This window comes from Scyliorhinus canicula, chromosome 6, assembly GCF_902713615.1.
Source record: "Scyliorhinus canicula chromosome 6, sScyCan1.1, whole genome shotgun sequence".
NCBI lineage: Eukaryota > Metazoa > Chordata > Chondrichthyes > Carcharhiniformes > Scyliorhinidae > Scyliorhinus > Scyliorhinus canicula.
In genome coordinates, this window is record NC_052151.1 from 143,726,330 (window position 1) to 143,746,050 (window position 19,721).

Sequence of the window (19,721 nt, forward strand, 5' to 3'; positions counted from 1 at the left end):
ACTGGGGGGCGGTGATAAAGCTGGAGGAGCTGGTCAAAGGGATAGGGAGCATGCAGTCAGGGAAGGCGCCGGGGCCGAATGGGTTCCTGGTCGAATTCTAATGTATGCAGACCTGCTGGGTCCCCTGTTGGTTAGGACCTTTAACGAGGCAAGGGAGGGTGGGACTTTGCCCCCGACTACGTCCCGGGCGCTGATTTCCTTGATCCTAAAGCGGGACAAGGACCGCCTGCAGTGTGGATCATACAGGCTGATCTCACTGTTAAATGTAGACGCCAAGCTGTTGTCGAAGATCTTGGCCACAAGGATAGAGGACTGTGTGCCGGGGGTCATTCATGAGGACCAGACGGGGTTCGTGAAGGGAAGTCAGCTGAACACCAACATACGGAGGCTCTTGAATGTCATTATGATGCCGGCGGTAGCAGGGGAAGCGGAGATAGTGGTGGCGCTAGACGTGGAGAAGGCCTTTGATAGGGTTGAGTGGGAGGTGCTGAAAAGGTTTGGGTTTGGGGAGGGGTTTGTCAGATGGGTGAGGTTGTTATATGAGGCCCCGATGGCGAGCGTGGCCACGAATAGGAGGAGATCGGAGTACTTTTGGTTATACTGAGGGACGAGACAGGGGTGTCCCTTGTCCCCCTTGCTCTTTGCGTTGGCGATCGAACCCCTGGCCATGGCGTTGAGGGAGTCGAGGAACTGGAGGGGACTGGTGCGGGGTGGAGAGGAGCACGGAGTGTCGCTTTATGCGGATGACTTATTGCTATATGTGGCGGACCCAGTGGGGGGAATGCCGGAGGTGATGAAGATTCTCAGGGACTTTGGGGACTTCAACCTGGGTAAGAGTGAGCTGTTCGTCGTGCACCCGGGGGACCAGGAGGAGGGGATTGGTAGGCTCCCACTAAAAAGGGCGGAGAGGAGCTTCAGGTAATTGGGAGTCCAGGTGGCCAGGAGCTGGGGGGCCCTACACAAACTTAACCTTACAAGGCTGGTGGAGCAAATGGAGGAGGAGTTTAAAAGATGGGACATGTTGCCGCTGTTGCTGGCGGGCAGGGTGCAGTCAGTCAAGATGACGGTGCTCCCGAGGTTTTTGTTCCTGTTCCAGTGCTTCCCAATCCTTATCCCAAAGGCCTTTTTTAGGAGGGTCAACAGGAGTATTGCGGGATTTGTATGGGCGCACGGGACTCCGAGGGTGAGAAGGGTGTTCTTGGAATGGGGCAGGGATAGGGGTGGGCTGGCGCTGCCCAACCTCTGTGGGTACTATTGGGCTGCCAACGCAGCAATGGTGCGTAAGTGGGTAATAGACGGGGAAGGGGCAGCATGGAAGAGGATGGAGATGGCGTCCTGTGTGGACACGAGCTTGGAGGCACTGGTAACAGCGCCGTTGCCGCTCCCTCGAACGAGGTATACCGCGAGCCCGGTGGTGGCGGCTACCCTCAAAATTTGGGGGCAATGGAGACGGCACAGGGGGGAGGTGGGGGTCTCGATGGGGTCCCCAATACGGGGAAACTACCGGTTAGTTCCAGGGAGAATCGATGGTGGGTTCCTGAGTTGGCATAGAGCAGGTGTTAGGAGGTTGAGGGACCTGTTTGTAGATGGGAAGTTTGTGGGCCTAGGTGAGTTAGAGGAGAATTTCGGGCTCCCCCCGGGGAACATTTTTAGGTATATGCAGGTAAGGGCATTTGCCAGGCGGCAGGTGGTGGGGTTCCCTCTGTTGCCCCACGTGGGGTCCAGGACAGGGTACTTTCGGGAGTGTGGGTTGGAGGGGGGAGGACTTCGGACATATACCAAGTGATGGAGATGGCGTCCTGTGTGGACACGAGCTTGGAGGCACTGGTAACAGCGCCGTTGCCGCTCCCTCGAACGAGGTATACCGCGAGCCCGGTGGTGGCGGCTACCCTCAAAATTTGGGGGCAATGGAGAGGCCTCGGTGGAGGAGCTGAAGGGTAAATGGGAAGAGGAGCTGGGTGAGGAGATTGAGGAGGGGACGTGCGCGGATGCTCTGGAAAGAGTGAACTCCTCCTCTTTATGTGCGAGGCTTAGCCTCATACAGTTCAAGGTGCTACATAGGGTTCATATGACTGGGACGAGGATGAGTAGGTTCTTTGGGGGCGAAGACAGGTGTACTAGGTACTCGGGGAGCCCAGCGAACCATGCCCATATGTTCTGGGCATGCCCAGCGCTGGGGGAATTTTGGAAGGGGGTAGCAAGCACGGTGTCGAGGGTGGTGGGATCCAGGGTCAAGCCAGGCTGGGGACTCGCAATATTTGGGGTTGCAGTGGAGCCGGGAGTGCAGGAGGCGAAAGAGGCCGGTGTTCTGGCCTTTGCGTCCCTAGTAGCCCGGCAGAGGATCTTGCTTCAATGGAAGGATGCGAGGCCCCCAAGCGTGGAGGCCTGGATCAATGATATGGTGGGGTTCATCAAATTGGAGAGGGTGAAATTTGCCCTGAGGGGATCAGTACAGGGGTTTTTCAGGCGGTGGCAGCCTTTCCTGGATTTCCTGGCAGAACGGTAGGGAAAAAGAAAGGCCAGCAGCAGCAGCCCGGGGGGGAGGCGGGGCGGGGGGGGGGGGGGGGGGGGGGGTCGTTTCGGCGGGTTGGGTTGAAGGAGCATGTACATGTGTTCTTTGGTTATGACGGTTGTTAATCTCTTTCTTCTTTTTTTATTTAACGGGGGGGGGGGGGTGTTCTTTGTTGTTTTTCTTAATTGTTAATATTTTTGTTTTTTGTTAATATTTTCTGCTATTGATATTTTGTGAAAATCTGAATAAAAATTATTGAAAAAAAAAAAAATTCTGGGCAAGGTCATCCCAAACCTGGCCTCACACACCACAGCTCTACGAAACCTGATGAAAAAGTCCACTGCCTTTGAGTGGAAGGCAGCACATCAGGCAGAGTGGTTGGAGCTGAAAGCCAAGCTCACCACTGCACCTGTCTTGGCATTTTTCGACCCAGACAGGGAGACGGAAATCTGGACAGATGCGAGCCAGGATGGCATCGGTGCAGTGCTGCTTCAATGTGATGACACTTCATCCTGGGCACCGGTAGCCTGCGCATCGAGGGCCAAGATGCCCACAGAAACAAGGTATGCACAAATAGAGAAGGAATGCTTGGGTCTTCTCACTGGCATTCTCAGGTTTCACGACTATGTCTACGGCCTGCTGACATTCACTGTCGAGACGGATCATAGGCCTCTGGTCCACATTATCCACAAGGACCTGAACGACATGACGCCTCGGTTGCAGCGCATCCTCCTCAAACTCAGAAGATACGACTTTGACATAGTGTAGGGGGTACACTCAGATGAGAGTCCACCGCACACCTACACCACCTTAAGACCATGAGTGATGTCGGTTTTGGGCAGAACCAATCTGAGGTCATGATGGCATTGGTCCCAAGCGGACAATCACCGCCACATGATGTGCCAATTCATAGAGTGTCATCCAGCCCACTCCTCCACCATCCAGCACGTCTCCGATCCTGGTCACACCCGCAGCTACAGCCCGTCCCTCCACCAGCCATCAGAATTGGTATTAGTGGATGTATGGATCCCTGAGCAGAGGTTCCCTGATGACAACTGCTACTCCAGGCAGGGGAGAGTTGCCGTGCGACGAGACCATGTTCCAGACTTGGAGGAGGTCCTAGTAGAAGACAGGCATCGTCTGATAGGAGTTACAAAGACCTGTCTGGTCTATAAACAGGAGCTGCACATCATAGTTCAGGCCATTCACCTGGCGAAAGAAATATATTGCAGGGCACACGATCCAAGAGAAGGTTCAACATAGAGGCATCACTGTAGGGTCTGAAGGTCACCTGGGTGTCAAGGCGCACCAACGCCTGATTGCCCTCCCCAAGTGAGAGATTCAGAACATCAGCAGCAACTTAATTGGTACAATTGACTCATCAAGGAAGTGTCAGTGAGCTGACATTGCAACTCGTTACCCTTGTGGTTAGCATATCACACCTGATTCGTCTAAAGACTGCAATTTGCATGCCAATCTCATCCTTAGAGGGCACCCTCATTCCCCCAGCTCACATGGGCTGTGGATGAAACAAGCCTTCCAACTTTCAACAGCTGTTGAGAAGTTCACGGGAGTGATGTCATGCGGGTGATCGTTGAAGATTCAATGACTTGGGAAGTCCCAGAGGGAGGTCTTGCAAATTCTATTATAATGTATTAAAATGAGGTTCCTGGCCTTCCCGACAGATTTCCCATCACGCTGCCAGAGCGAGGCCTGGAAAATCAGACATTGTGATCTCGCCAGAGCGAATCACGTTTTCTGATTCTCACCGCATTTTCTGCCAGCGTCACCATTCTCACTGATGGTTAACCCTGGATCAAAATTGCCCCATGAAAATATATTAAAACACAGAAAACTCTTGCACCTGTGGACGTTTCAGATACTTCTTGAACTATTTAAGAATTAAAGGAATGGGCGGCACAGTGGGGCAGTGGGTTAGCACTGCTGCCTCATGGCGCCGAGGTCCCAGGTTCGATCCCAGCCCTGGGTCACTGTCCGTGTGGAGTTTGCACATTCTCCCCGTGTCTGCATGGATCTAATCCCTGCAATCTAAAGGTGTGCAGGGTAGGCGAATTGGTCACGCTAAATTGCCCCTTAATTGATAAAATAAATGTTTTTGCAGCAAACTAAAGAAACAGAAGCAGGAGTAGGCCATTTGGCTTCTCAAGCCTGTACGCCAATCAGTAGGATCATGGCATATCCACCCTGTTCCTATATCACTTGACTACCTTAGTATCCAAAAATCTATTGAACCAAACTTGAATGTACTCAACAACTGAGCACCCACAGTTCTCGCGGGTAAAGAATTCCAAAGGTTCACAGAGGGAAGGAAGTTTCCTCATCTCCATCCTGAATGTTTCATATCCTGAGTCTGTGACCCACTAGTTTTAGGCTCTCCAAAAAAAAGTTCCGAATTCTACGATGTGTTATCCATTTCTTAATGTTCAATGCATTTATCAATGCTGCTGGAAGTGCTGGCATGATTCAACCAGAAGTTTTCTATTTTTAACGGGATGTTTATTGGCACCTACAGCGCTGAGAAAGACCCCAATGTCCAAGAGAACTTGGCCGGGTTTTTTGGCCTTGGCGAGGAACTCCCCGTTGAAGCCGCACTTCTGTCATTTCCTGCACTGGCGAGATGGACATGATGGGCAAGATTATCTGGTCTCCCCGCGGGCAATGTGTCTCTTGGCGGCAGGAGGGGACCCACCGTTGGCCGGCAGCGGGACCTTCTTGCATCGTCGCTGTCACTGGGATTTTCCATTGAATCCACCCCGTGCAGCTGGGAGACCTTTGGAGGGGGAAGGGAGGGGTGCCGTCCGCGGGAACAGAAGATCCTGCCGGCGTGAGCAACTCTCCCCATATTGATCCAGATTCATCTGTACTTTGTATTTGAATAAAATAAGACTTTCTTACAAATGACAATAGTTCCTGCAGCAGGTTCCATTCTGGACAGGGGACTGAGAACACAATGATGCATGACATAATATTCTGTACACTGTTATAGCATTATAAAGGAGTGGTATTACAAGTGAACATCTAGTAAAAGCATGTTTCTAATGTGGCCAGCAAGAACACTTAAAAATGCAACAGGTTAAAAACTTGACAATTTCTTGATGTCTACGGAGTGAATATCAGAAATTGCATTAAGTGTCTGGTTTAATGTGCAATTAGTGCAAATAGGCACAGCAGATGGTTAGCAGCACAGCTCATTGAAAAAGCAAGGAAATTTTAATCTAAGCAGATATATTTGCAATTGATCTCATTACATAATCCTTAAAGAGTTGGCTTTGGAATGTATGGGCAAATAACAGGGTCATGACCTTAGTTGCTTGCAGATGTTGCTCCAGTTTGACACCTGCAAATCATTTGGAAATCTCTGTTTATTTGGTATATCTGAGTGCTCCCAGTCTTCCCTCCTCTTGTTTGTGCTCCATAAAGCCATTCCCCAGAGATAGGACCAAGAAGATATTTCAGTTTGATCTTTACAAGGTGGACCCTGTTTAGAATAATGAGGATCACCAGGATATCGTCATTGCTGCTTAAACCAGTCGTTCAAACACAATGCCCAGTTTTCAAAGCTCCAGGAGTTCGCAAAGAAAGGACGGGAAGCAACCAAGTGGTTTTGTGTGTTTCATAACAAAATGGATCGCCTCTTCCAGGTTACAAATGGACAGGCTGTGCAGGCAATTTTCAACCACTTTATTGTCCAACCTAAACTAAAATTAAAGTAGCATTGACATCAGTTTCAAAAATTAATTACATTAAATCAAATTGTGGCAAAATTAACTACTGTTGTCAAGTACAAAGAGAAAATGGCCTCCTATTGTTTGGGAATTCATAGGCGAAAATTTATCAAAATCTGTAAGAGGTCACAAATGAGTCCGAACTGAGTTGGTCAAAAGAAAACTTGGTTTATTGCAAAGCAATTATATTTACAATATACATCATATTCCATCTGGGTCTGCTCTATCGGTTCCATACCTGGGCTACTTTATACAGACCTCAATCATGAATGCCCTCAGCGACTTCAGGGGACAGGGATGCGCTGAATGGGCCCACGAAAGGTGGCTCTCCATCTGAAAACTTGGAACTAGGCAGTCTAATCACAAAATAACCCACTGAAACCAGGAGAAAACACTCCTCACACTCCTCGTAAATTGTCAGGACAAGACATGCCAAGCAGTAACAATTCCAGGTGCCACAAAGATGGCAAAGGCAACAAAAGCCTGGAAAGACAAATGGGGAGATGGCCCCGGCCACACCTGAATGAGATGGACTGCCAGGTCATGCACTGAGCTCTCCATCCCCGATGAACAGATGGAAGGAGTTCCTTACAAAGGAACTCAAGGAGGCCGTTAAGACATAGATGAGGGCAAAGGATAAAGTAGCGGTGATGGGGGCACTGATTACCTACCCTTCAGGCGGAATCTGGAAAAGGCAGCTGGCGACTAATTAGGGAGCTAGAGAATACCTCGACAGACTAGAGTAACCAAGGCACCACATTAGAGGTGGAAATGGCAAGGTTGGTGGTGACGCAAGGGACATGAAGGGGGAAAGTCGAGGATCAGGAAAATCGGTCACGACGCCAGAACCTCCACATTAGGGGCTGGTTTAGCACACTTGGCTAAATCGCTGGCTTTTAAAGCAGACCAAGCAGGCCAGCAGCACGGTTCGATTCCTGTATCAGACTCCCAGGTGCCGGAATGTGGCGACGAGGGGCTTTTCATAGTAACTTCATTGAAGCCTACTTGTGACAATAAGCGATTTTCATTTTTCAAGGTCCTGAAATTGGGCAGGTAACTCAACTAGGTGTATCAAGACATGGGGGGGGGGGGGGGGGGGGGGGGGTAGATGGGGACACAGAAACCCCCAATCAGAATAGTCACCTGGAATGTCAGGTAACTTAGCGGACCAGTGGAAAGATCCAGATTCCTCGCCCATCTGAAAAGTATGAAAGCTGACATAGGCTTCTTCCCAGAGACACAGCTGAGGGAGGAGGAGTGAGACAGGTGTCCATGTGTAATATGAGGTGAGACCTAGGGGGAGCCATACCGTTCAACAAGAGGACACCATTCACTGTGACGAGGATGGCTATGGACTATAGCCCCCTTCTATGGCAACTGCAGGTTCATTTAAGCCATGTTGGACGCCATCTTTAAGAGATGGAGACAGGCCCGGGAACGCTGACTGTTAGGGACTTCTATACAGAGGACAGACGAACAACATGAGAGGAGCTGACAGAAAACCTTTGATGGAACCATCAATTCATGAGACACGTGCTTTAAGATATGAACAGTGGTTTTAATCTACTTACTACAGAGCCAGCCTGTTACCCGTTGAACTCTCGATGATCTGGCTCTGGACACGGTTATTTATACAGCAGTCAAGGGGGAGGAGTCATGGGCGGAGCCAAGGGTGGAGCCCTGTACAAACTCCTGAGCATTCCCAGAGCTACTCCCCCTAGTGGTCGGATAACGCTACTGCGCTTACAATGGTATTGGTAAATACAGTGTGAATTACTACGTTACATTTACCACATTCACCCCCTGCAAAAAAATCAAGTCCGGCGGGGGTGGTGGTCTACAAAGTAAGTCTGTCCGGTGGTCGAACTGTCCGCTGTGATCTGCAGAGCACCCGGGTTGTAGCTTCTTGCGGTGGCTGGATGGGTGTTGTGTACTGGGGTACAATGGCAGACTCCTGGGGGGGTTGTGTCTGAGCTTCATTCTCTTCTGGTTCGACCGGGGACTCGGGGCGCTGGGGGCTGGCCGGCGCGGGTGCACGGAACTGGTGGAGCGAGCTTGTGGGCTCGGGAGCGCGAGGGAGCGGCAGCATGGGTTGTAGGGTGAGGGGTCCTTCTGTGGGGGTAGAGGGCGCGCTAGATCCGGCGGGTGCCAGATCCCGGAGGGATACAGTGTCCTGGCGGCCGTCAGGGAACTCGACGAAGGCGTACTGGGAGTTGGAGTGGAGCAGGCGCACCTTCTCAATAAGGGGGTTGGTTTTGTGCGCCCTGATGTGTTTCCTCAGGAGTACGGGGCCCGGTGTCCTCAGCCATGCCGGAAGTGAGACCCCCGTGGTAGTGCCCCTGGAAAAAATGAAGAGCCTCTCGTGAGGGGTCTGATTGGTCGCTGTGCAAAAGAGGGACCTAATAGCGTGGAGCGCGTCTGGGAGGACTTCCTGCCTCTGGGAGACTTGGAGCATTCTAGACCGGAGGGTCAGTAGGACGGTCTTCCAGACCGTTGCGTTCTCCCTCTCCACCTGCCCGTTCCCCCTGGAGTTGTAGCTGGTAGTCCTACTCGAGGCAATGCCCTTGTCGAGCAGGTACTGACGCAGCTCGTCGCTCATAAAGGATGAACCCCGGTCGCTGTGCACGTAGCTGGGGAAACAAACAGGGTGAAGATGCTATGCAGGACCCTAATGACTGTGTGGAAGGTCATGTCGGGGCACGGGATAGCAAATGGGAAATGGGAGAACTCATCTAGACGTTTAGGAAGTAAACGTTCTTGTTAGTTGAGGGGAGTGGCCCTTTGAAATCAATCGTGAGGCATTCAAAGGGCCTAGAAGCCTTGACCAGGTGGGCCCTGTCTGATTATAGAAGTGCGGTTTGCACTCTGCACAGATCGGGCAGTCCCTGGTGACCGCTTTTACCTCCTCGTTGGAGAAAGGCAGGTTTCGGGCTCTGATGTAGTGGGCGAGCCGGGTGACCCCCGGGTGGCAGAGGTCGTTGTGGATGACTTTCAGTCTGTCAATCTGCACGCTGGTGCATGTCCCGCGGGATAGGGCATCCGGAGTCTTGTTGAGCTTCCCCGGTCAATACTTAATATCATAGCTGTAGGTGGAGAGTTCGATCCTCCACCGAAGAATTTTATCATTTTTTATTTTGCCCCTTTGCGAGTTATCAAACATAAAGGCGACCGATCTTTGGTCGGTGATGAGGGTGAACCTCCTACCTGCGAGGTAGTGCCTCCAGTAACGAATAGCCTTCACAATGGCTTGTGCTTCTTTCTCGACTGAGGAATGTCGGGGTTCTGAAGCGGAGAGGGTTCGGGAGAAAAATGCGGCTGGTCTCCCCGCCTGATTTAGTGTGGCTGCGAGAGCTACCTCTGAGACGTTGCTCTCTACCTGGAATGGAGTGGATTCATCCACTGCCCACATGGCCGCTTTGGCGATGTCCTCCTTGATGCAATTGAAGGCCTGACGTGCCTCAGCCGACAGGGGAAATCGTGTGGCCTTAAAGAGTGGGCGGGCTTTGTCCGCATATTGAGGGACCCACTGGGCGTAGTAGGAGAAGAAGCCCAAGCACCGTTTGAGGGCCTTGGGGCAATGGGGGAGGGGGAGTTCTAAGAGGGGGGCATACGGTCCGGGTCGGGACCCAGGACTCGTTTTCCACGACGTAGCCGAGGATGGCCAGTCTGTTTGTGCGGAAAACGCATTTCTCTTTGTTGTAGGTGCTGGTTAATTTCTGTGCCGTCTGGAAAAAACGGTGGAGGTTGGCATCGTGGTCCTGCTGGTCATAGCCGCAGATGGTGACATTGTCCAAGTACGGAAACGTGGCCCGCAGCCCGTACTGGTCCACCATTCGGTCCATTGCTCGTTGGAACACCGAGACCCCATTAGTGACGCCGAAGGGGACCCGGAGGAAATGGAAGAGGCGGCCATCGGCCTCGAATGCCGTGTAGTGGCGGTCCTCCGGGCGGATTGGGAGCTGGTGGTATGTAGACTTCAGATCCACCGTGGAAAAGAGCCGATACTGGGCGATCTGATTTACCATGTCTGCAATCCTGTGGAGGGGATACGCGTCGAGGAGCGTAAATCTATTTATGGTCTGACTATAGTCGACAACCATGCGGAATTTTTCCCCGGTCTTAACGACCACCACCTGAGCTCTCCATGGACTTTTGCTGGCCTCTATAATCCCCTCACTAAAAGCCTTCGGACCTCTGATCTAATAAATACCCTATCCTGCAGGCTGTATCGCCTGCTACGAGTGGCTACGGGTTTACAGTCCTTTGTGAGATTTACGAAGAGAGGAGGGGGGGAGATCCACAGTGTAGCGAGGCTGCAGATAGTGAGTGGGGGCAGGGGCCCGCCGAAGCTGAGGGTGAGGCTCTTAAGGTTACACTGAAAATCTAGGCCTAATAAGAGTGGCGCGCAGAGGAAGGGCAAAACGTAGTTGAAATTTTGACCAGCTAGCGCCTCGGATTGTGAGTGTCGCGGCGGTGCGCCCCTGGATCTGTACAGAATGGGAGCCTGAAGCGAACAAGATAGTTTGCCGCATGGGGAAAACGGGGAGCGAACAGCGTCTTACCAGGTCTGGGTGTATGAAGCTGTCAGTGCTCCCGGAGTCAAAAAGGCATGGCGTGTTGTACCCGTTGATTTGCACCTCTGCCATCGAATTTCGCAGATGCTTCGGGCGTGATTGATCCAGGGTGACTGCGCCGAGTTGCGGGCCGCGTGACAAGCGCCCGGGGAGGTCGTACTCTTCCGATGAGTTCTCCGAGCGTGGAGATGCAGGTCGGGCCTGTGGATCGCACGTGGCGGGCGGCGAGGAAGATGGCGTCCAAGATGGCGACCCCCATGTATCGCACGTGGCCGGCCGCATGGTGGAGGTTTGCCAAGATGGCGGCCCCCATAGATCACACGTGGCGGGAGGGGGCGGGGTCGGGGCATAGGCCGCAATGTTTCAGGCCCCGCAGGCCTGCGGGTGTAAGGAGCGATTACTTCGTGCCGCTGGGGAGTTGGAAGCTGGGGCCCTTTTTGCGAGGCACACTCTTGCGTAGTGGCCTTTCCACCCGCAGCTGCTGCAGGTCGCGTTGCGGGCCGGGCAGTGCTGCCGCGGGTGCTGATTCTGGCCGCAGAAATGGCAGACTGGAGCAGCCTGGTGGCTGGGCGGCCGCGTTGCACAGGCCTGGGGGAGTCGCTGGTCGGGAGCCCATGATTGGGTTGCGGGGTCCGCGGGGAACGAGGTGAGGCTGCGGCAGGAGACCTCCATCATGGTAGCAATTTCCGCAGTTGTTTCTAAGTCTTGGGCCCCCTTTTCCAGCAGTCATTGGCGCACATAATTAGACCTGAGGCCCGCTACAAAAACATCGCGTACAGCAAGTTCTCTATGTTCAGCGGCGGTAACCGCTTGATAGTTACAGTCATTAGATTATTGAGCTCTCTTAAAAATTTGCCGAGTGATTCTGTAGGCCGCTGGCGGCGAGTCGTGAACACATGGAGTGCGTAAACTTCGTTAATGGGTCTTACATATATCTTATCGAGTACCGCCAGCGCTGCAGTATATGAACCGGCCAAGTTTAGTTGTGTAGAGATTCTGTGGCTCACCCTCGTGTGCAGTAGCCTTAATTTCTGTTCCTCTGTTGTTTCAGCTGTGCTCGCTTTTGCCAGGTAGGCCTTAAAGCACCGCAGCCAGTGGGAGAAGATTTCTTTTGCCTCTGCATCCTGTGGGTCGAGTTCCAGGCGTCCAGGCTTGAGGGCTGATTCCATGATCGATCCTGACTGTTCTTAAGTAGATTAAATTGATGGAACCATCAATTCACGAGACACGTGCTTTAAGATATGAACAGTGGTTTTAATCTACTTACTACAGAGCCAGCCTGTTACCCGTTGAACTCTCGATGAACTGCATGCTGGCTCTGGACACGGTTATTTATATAGCAGTCAAGGGGGAGGGGTCGTGGGCGGAGCCAAGGGTGGAGCCCTGTACAAACTCCTGAGCATTCCCAGAGCTACTCCCCATAGTGGTCGGATAACGCTACTGCGCTTACAATGGTATTGGTAAATACAGTGTGAATTACTACGTTACATTCACCACAACCTTCAACTACCCAACAGTAAAAAACTGCGATACCTATAGGTAAAGAACTTCCGCCGCAAGGATGCCGAGACATTAAATGTTAGAGGAACTACTGGACGTGGCAATCTGGGAGGGGGGAACTGCGGGGACCTATATGGACAACTACTAGAAGGGGCATGCACCCCACTGGACAAGATGCGGGAAAAATGGAAGAACTATGGATTCAAATAGGGTGGGTCTCTGGAGCGAAGCACTGAACAGGAACAACTCCACCTCCACTTGTGCAAGGCTAAGCCTCATGCAGCTGGAAGTGGTGCACAGGGCACCTAACCAGAACCCAAAAGAGCAGGTTCTTCTCAAAGGTGAAGGATAAGTGTGAATGGTGCGAAGGAGGCCCAGCCAACCGCACCCACATGTTCTGGGCATGCCCCAGACTGGTTGGGTACTGGACAGCCTTCTTTGAAGCAAAATCCAAGGTTGTGGGGGTGGGGGGTGTAGCCAAGCTCGAAAGTGGCAGTCTTCAGGGTATCAGACCAGCCAGAACTATTTATGGGGAGGAGGGCCGATGCCCTTACCTTTGCTTCATTAATCGCCTGCCGAAGAGCGAAAGAATCCTGCTCGCCTGGCAAGGCAATGCCACACAAAGCTGCAGGCTGGCTGGCAGAATTCACCATCCGAAGGTTGGAAGAGGGGCTTCCAAAAAACGTGGAAGCCTTTCACCAACTTGTTCATAGACCTTTTTGAAGCCAACAGCCAATAGTGAGAGGAGAGGAAGGGGGCCACAAAGAGGCCATTGAGGCAACAAAGAATAGGAAGAGGGAGGAAAGGAGGGAGGGGGAGAATAGGGAGAGTGAAGGCGGGGAGGGGGGGTGGAATGGAAACAGCCAGAATAAACAACGGGGGGGGGGGGGGGGGGGGGCAAGTACAAGGCCACAAAGACAGGGCCCTTAGCCAGGGTCAAGGGGTCAGGTCAGAATGGGGGCCAGCCAAAGCCAAACCGCCCGGGCACAGAGAGGGCTACCAATTTCCCCCCCCCCCCCCCGCCTCCACCCCCAGGCAGAAATGCCTATTCTAGCCGGCAAACCAACAGAACCAGTTGCATGACCAAGGGGCTCTGCTGGAGCCGGCACAAGTAAAAAAAACACTGTGAAAATGCAAACAAACCAAGACGTCAAGGGAACACCTAAACAGGGGAGGGCATGCACGGCTACCCAACTGGGAGGAAGGGGGAGGGGGGAAGGGGACTATTCATATGTAACTACGCGATGATCTCTTTCTGCAAAGTCTGTAAAAACTGCAAAATGTTCAATAAAAATATATATTTTTTAAAACTGTTACTAATTGCAGAAAGGCTCTGAGTCCACCACTGTAGTCAGAAAGAAACAAAACCATTTTACAGTTCACAGCATCTTTAAGAAGATTATCTAGATATTGTGAATTAGGTACAACACTTGATGATACTCTTTGAGACAAGCTGGTGTGTGGATTATGCAATGAAACTATTCATTGGAAGCTGCTTACTGTAAGTGAGTTAACTCTAAAAGCTGCTGTGGAAGGTGCCACATCTGTGGAGCCTGCAACAAGAGAGGCTTCCCAGATAGAGGCTGGAGTGAAGATCCACAAAATGGATACCTAAGGAACTTAGCTGCAAAGGTGCTGCCATGTTACCGTCGTACACAGGTTGGACACTCAGCGGGGCAATGTTGGAGTAAATCAAATACATGCAAGAACTGTGGTGAGAAGGGGCATATCGCCAAGGCTTGTTGGGCTCAGAAAACCTCTGTTGTTTCTGCCCAATTCAGATACTTCAACCAACTCCTTAATTAAAGTTAACCCAGATGTCTTTATTTATAAGTAGAACAAAGTATGGATACTGATATAACATACTTTATTAAATATAGTTGACCTGTAAATTATCCACTATACATATAAGATTCACTCAGGATTTGACTATACTACCCGCAAAGGTGGTCTGGTAAGTTATAGATCCGATCCCCGAGTCCCTCTTGTTCCTCTTTGCAAAGGATGATTCTAGCTGGCTGTTTCTTGCTTGCTTCCTACTGGTCTGGACAGGGTCACCTCACACACCGAATCTTTGCTTTGAGTCTTTGCTTTGAGTCTTCTGCTTGTCTTCTGCTTGCTCTTCTTGCTTCTTCCGTTTGCTCTGCTCCTTCTGCCACTGGTGTCTCTGAGATGCCCACTTCTATCCCCCCTCCACTCGTTTCAAACATCTCTGGCTTACAGCTAATGAGGTCTCGGGAGGGGGGTCCCAGCAGCCAATGGTCCGGTTGATGACTGTTTGACAGGCCACCTGAGCCCGCCCTAGGTGTCCCATCTCTGGTGGTGTGGACTGCACATGATCTGTTCCCATATAAGGCAACAGTAAATACTCTCGGTAACGGAAAGTCTGGCTCGATCTGGGCTACGAACAACAGGCTTCCTGAGGTTTGACTGCAGTGTGATTTTAAAATGACCACACCTCTTCTGCACCAAGAAAGTGCAAGAGGAACAATACAAGTAAACAATCTCGTCATGTCTGCAATGTAGTGGATGATGCTCAAGATCACTTAAAGGACAGCAAAACCAAGGTACAGCAAGAGCTAAAGCTAGGTGTTTGGTCAACGCAGGGAGGTCGACAATGTTTCTTAGCATATCCAAAACTTTAACGTCATGAAATTAAAATGAAAGTGGATACAGACGCAGCAGTATCGCTTATACCTCAGACAATTTATCATCAAAAGTTGATAATGTGGAGATGCCAGTGTTGGACTGGGGTGAGCACAGTAAGAAGTCTGACAACACCAGGTTAAAGTCCAACAGGTTTGTTTCAAATCACTGGCTTTTGGAGCACTGCTCTTTCCTCAGGTGAATGACCTGAGGAAGGAGCTGTGCTCCGAAAGCTAGTGTTTGAAACAAACCTGTTGGACTTTAACCTGGTGTTGTAAGACTTCTTACTGTGATCAAAAGTTGAGGCATTGGCCTTTAAAACCATTAAATGTGATCCCAAAGATGTACACTGAAAAGGCTGTATCATTAAAAGGATGCATTGAGGCCCACCTTCTCAATCTTGCCCCACACATAAGGTGTGGTGATCCTCAGGTTAAATTGCTACCAGTCAGCTCTCCCCATTAAAGCAGCCTATGATTATCTGGAACTCTGGCGACTTTAACTTACCTATGGTGAAAGTAGATGCAAATGGACAGACGGCAAAGTTACCTCTTCACGTTGTCTGTGGAAACTTTGCTGCTCTATTTGGCAGAGCATGGTTGGCTAAGATTAGATTTAACTGGGAAACAGTCAATCAATTGGTGGGTTCAAAGAGTAACTGGCAACAACGTCTGAAGAAGTATGAAAAGGTGTTTGAAGATTCACAAGGCTCTATGACTGGATTTGAAGTGCATCTAAAAATCAAGCAAGACAGCACACCCAAATGTCTCAAAGCCCGAACCATACAATAGACAGTCAAGCCTAATGTTCAAATGGGCAGCATGGCAGCGCAGTGGTTAATACTACCTCACAGCACCGAGGACCCGGTTCGATCTTGGCCCTAGGTCACTGTCGTGTGGAGTTAGCACATTCTCCCCGTGTCTGCGTGGGTCTCACCCCCACAACCCAAAAATGTGCAGGATAGGTGAATTGGCCACGCTAATTTGTCCCTTAATTGGGAAAAAAAGAATTGAGTACTCTAAATTTATTTTTTTTAAAGCTTAATGTTGAAGAAGATCGAGACAGATTAGTAAGGACTGGTCTTCTTGAACCTCTTGCTACAAGTGATTGGGCGACACAAATTGTACTTGTATTAAAACGGATGTCTCAGTGAGAATCAGTGGAGATTTAAAAACTACTATTAGCTTAGTTTTGTGCATGGATCATTATCCAACACTGTTGATTGAAGACTTGTTTGCTGGGCTTTATAGAGAACAGATATTCAGTAAAATTGATCTTTCACAGACATAGCTACAGATAAATGTCAGTGCTGAATCACAGCTACTACTCATCGTAGTGACGCACAAGTGTCTGTTCTGTTCCGTTTCAGAAGACTTTCTTTTGGAATAACATCTGTGCCTGCTTTTTGCAAACATTCATTGATCAAATTCTAAGTGGATTGAATGGAGTGCAATGTTATTTAGATAACATACCTATCACCGGTTTGAGTGAACAGGAACACTTTCAGTGGTTACAGAGTCACAACCTGAGAGTGAAAAAGGAAAAGTGTGACTTTTTCAAGTATTCCATAAATTACTCTGGTCATATTATCAATAAAGATGGTTTACACAAAGAACCATGTAAAATATCAGCAATCTTAGAAGCACAACATCCTCAAAATGTGACACAATTCAGCTCATTTTTAGGATTGATCAATCATGATGGTAACTTTGTGCCGAATTTAGCAACACGATTGAAGTCTTTACACATGTTATGTGTCAAATAAGCATAGTAAGAAGTCTTACAACACCAGGTTAAAGTCCAACAGGTTTGTTTCAAACACGAGCTTTCGGAGCACGGCTCCTTCTTCAGGTGAATGGAAAGGCTTGTTCCAGAAATGTTTATATAGACACAGTCAGAGATGCCCCGGAATGCGAGCACCTGCAGGCAATCAAATCATCAAAGATGCAGAGAGAGAGGTAACTCCAGGTTAAAGAGGTGTGAATTGTCCCAAGCCAGTTCAGTCGGTAGGCCTCTGCAAGTCCAGGCTTGTTGGTGGGGGCCGAATGTAATGCGACATGAATCCCAGATCCCGGTTGAGTCCGCATTCATGCGTGCGGAACTTAGCTATAAGTTTTTGCTCAGCAATTTTGCGTTGTCGCGTCTCCTGAAGGCCTCCTTGTAGAATGCTGACCCGGAGATCAGAGGCTGAATGTCCTTGACTGCTGAAGTGTTCCCCAACTGGAAGGGAACAGTCCTGCCTGTTGATAGTCGCACGATGCCTGTTGATAGTCGCACGATGCCCGTTTATTCGTTGTCGCAGTGTCTGCATGGTCTCGCCAATGTACCACGCTTCGGGACATCCTTTCCTGCAGCGTATGAGGTAGACTACATTGTACATCGGAATTTAGAAGAATGAGAGGAGATATTATAGAAACAGATAATATAAATTATGAAGGGAATAGATAAGATAGAAGCAGGGAGGTTGTCTCCACTGCCTGGGTGAAACTAGAACTAGGGGGCCTAGCCTCAAATAAGGGGGAGCAGATTTAGGACTGAGTTGAGGAGCAACTTCTGCACCCAAAGGGTTGTGAATCTGTAGAATTCCCTACCCAGTGAAGCAGTTGATGCTACCTCGTTGAATGTTTTTAAGGCAAAGGTAGATAGGATTTTGCACAGTAAAGGAATTAAAGGTTAATCCAAAAGAGAAGTTGCACTTAGGTTGCCCCTATAGAGTTGGTGCAGTTGTCTTGCACATTATGCCTTCAGGAGAGAAACAACTGACAGCATTTGCTCCACTCTATTACTAGCGTAGGAATAAGTTATGCTCAGCTAGAAAAAGAAGCTTTGTGCATCATTTTTGATATATTTGGTTCCACCATTACCCACTGTACCTTCATTGCAGTGTTAATGTAAGCCTACTTGTGACAATAATAAAGATTATTATATTATTATTATTTATCGACCCTGGACTACAATCTTTGCGCCGTACAAAGGTATACCTTCTTTGGTAGCTAGTAGGTTACAAAGCTGGTCATTGATATTGTCGGCGTACACTTACGATATCCAGTATTGCAAGTCGGAACAGCATGTAAATGCTGATGCTTTATCATGATTGCCATTAAGTCAAGAAAACTCTGAAGAACATTTTGTCAGTATTTTGTATTTCTCGCTTATGGATTGGTGTACCTCTGACTTCACCTCAGATTCACAGTTACACAGGAGCTGATCCAGGATTGGGGAAGGTGATGGACATGGTCCAAAATGAAGGCAGTCAGACATTAATAGGAAAAATCCAAACCTCAAGACCTACAACACACGAAGACTTGAGTTGACAGGACAGAATGGAGTTCTATTTTGGAGAATTCATGTAATTATTCCTCCGTACTTATGTAGTAGAGTCCTTGACCAGCTGCATGAGAGACATCCTAGTGTAGTAAGAATGAAGAAATTGGTACGCAGTTATATTTGGTGGCCAGAGTGAAACAGTGAAACTGAAGAGAAAGATGGGCAATGCCAACTTGTGCAAAACCAAGGAACATGCCCCGATCACAACCAGTACCTCCATGGGAATGGATGACACACCCATGGCAGAAAATAAGCATCGACTATGTAGTCCATTGGAGAGCCACATGTTCTTCCTGATCATGGATGCGCGCTTGAAATGGCCAGAAGCCGGACGCACACTTGAAATGGCCAGAAGTCGCGATGGCGGAGTCAACAATGACTGAGTAGACCATTGAGAACTAGATGAAATTTTGGCAAGATTTGGTACACCAGAACAGATTGTCAGTGATAATGGTACGCAGTTTACTTCAAAGGAGTTTGAGAACTACTTGAAGGGGAACAGTATACACCATATCAAGTCAGCTCCACATCATTCAGCAACGAATTGATTGACTGAACTTTTTGTGCAATCATTAAATCATTCTATTAACGCATCGAAGGACCAGGGGACATTGACAAGAAAAGTAAACAGATTTCCAATATCTTATCAGAACACTCTATATGCTGCTGTGCAAAGTTCACTGGCAATGCTGTTCTTCAAGATAAAAATACAAATGCAGTTTGGTTTCTTAACTTCACCTGATACTTAAGACAACATCAAGTGACAAGAGCAAATATAAATTGCTGGGAGGGAGAAAATCTCTAAAAGACGAGTATTTAAATAGAGAGAGAGTGTAAGCTAGGAATTACAGCACAAATGAGAAATGGGTACCAGCTATGATCCTACAAAAGGCATGTCCAATATCCGTACAGAAGGATGATGAAAGAGTTTGGTGAAGTCATGGTGATCAATTACTTGCTGCATAAAGTGAGTTTGCAGAAACTTCTCAATGGGTTCTATCTTAGAAGATCTGGAGAGTTTAGCTTTGGAATGGAGACCACAGACAGTGACGAGTTCAGATTATGGGCAGACTGTAGCACAGTGGTTAGCACGGTTAGTTCACAGCTCCAGGGTCCCAGGTTTGATTCCCGGCTTGGGTCACTATCTGTGCAGAATTGGCACGTTCTCCCCGTGCCTACATGGGTTTCTTCCGGGTGCTCCGGTTTCCTCCCACAGTCCAAAGATGTGCAGGTTAGGTGGATTAGCCACGCTAAATTGCCTTTCGTGTCCAAAAAGGTTAAGTGAGGTTACGGGAATAGGATGGAGGTGTGGGCTTAAATGGGGTGCTCTTTCCAAGGGCCGGTGCAGACTCGATGGGCAGAATGGCCTCCTCCGAGGACTTTTCAATGCCTATAGCGACAGATAATGAAGAGACT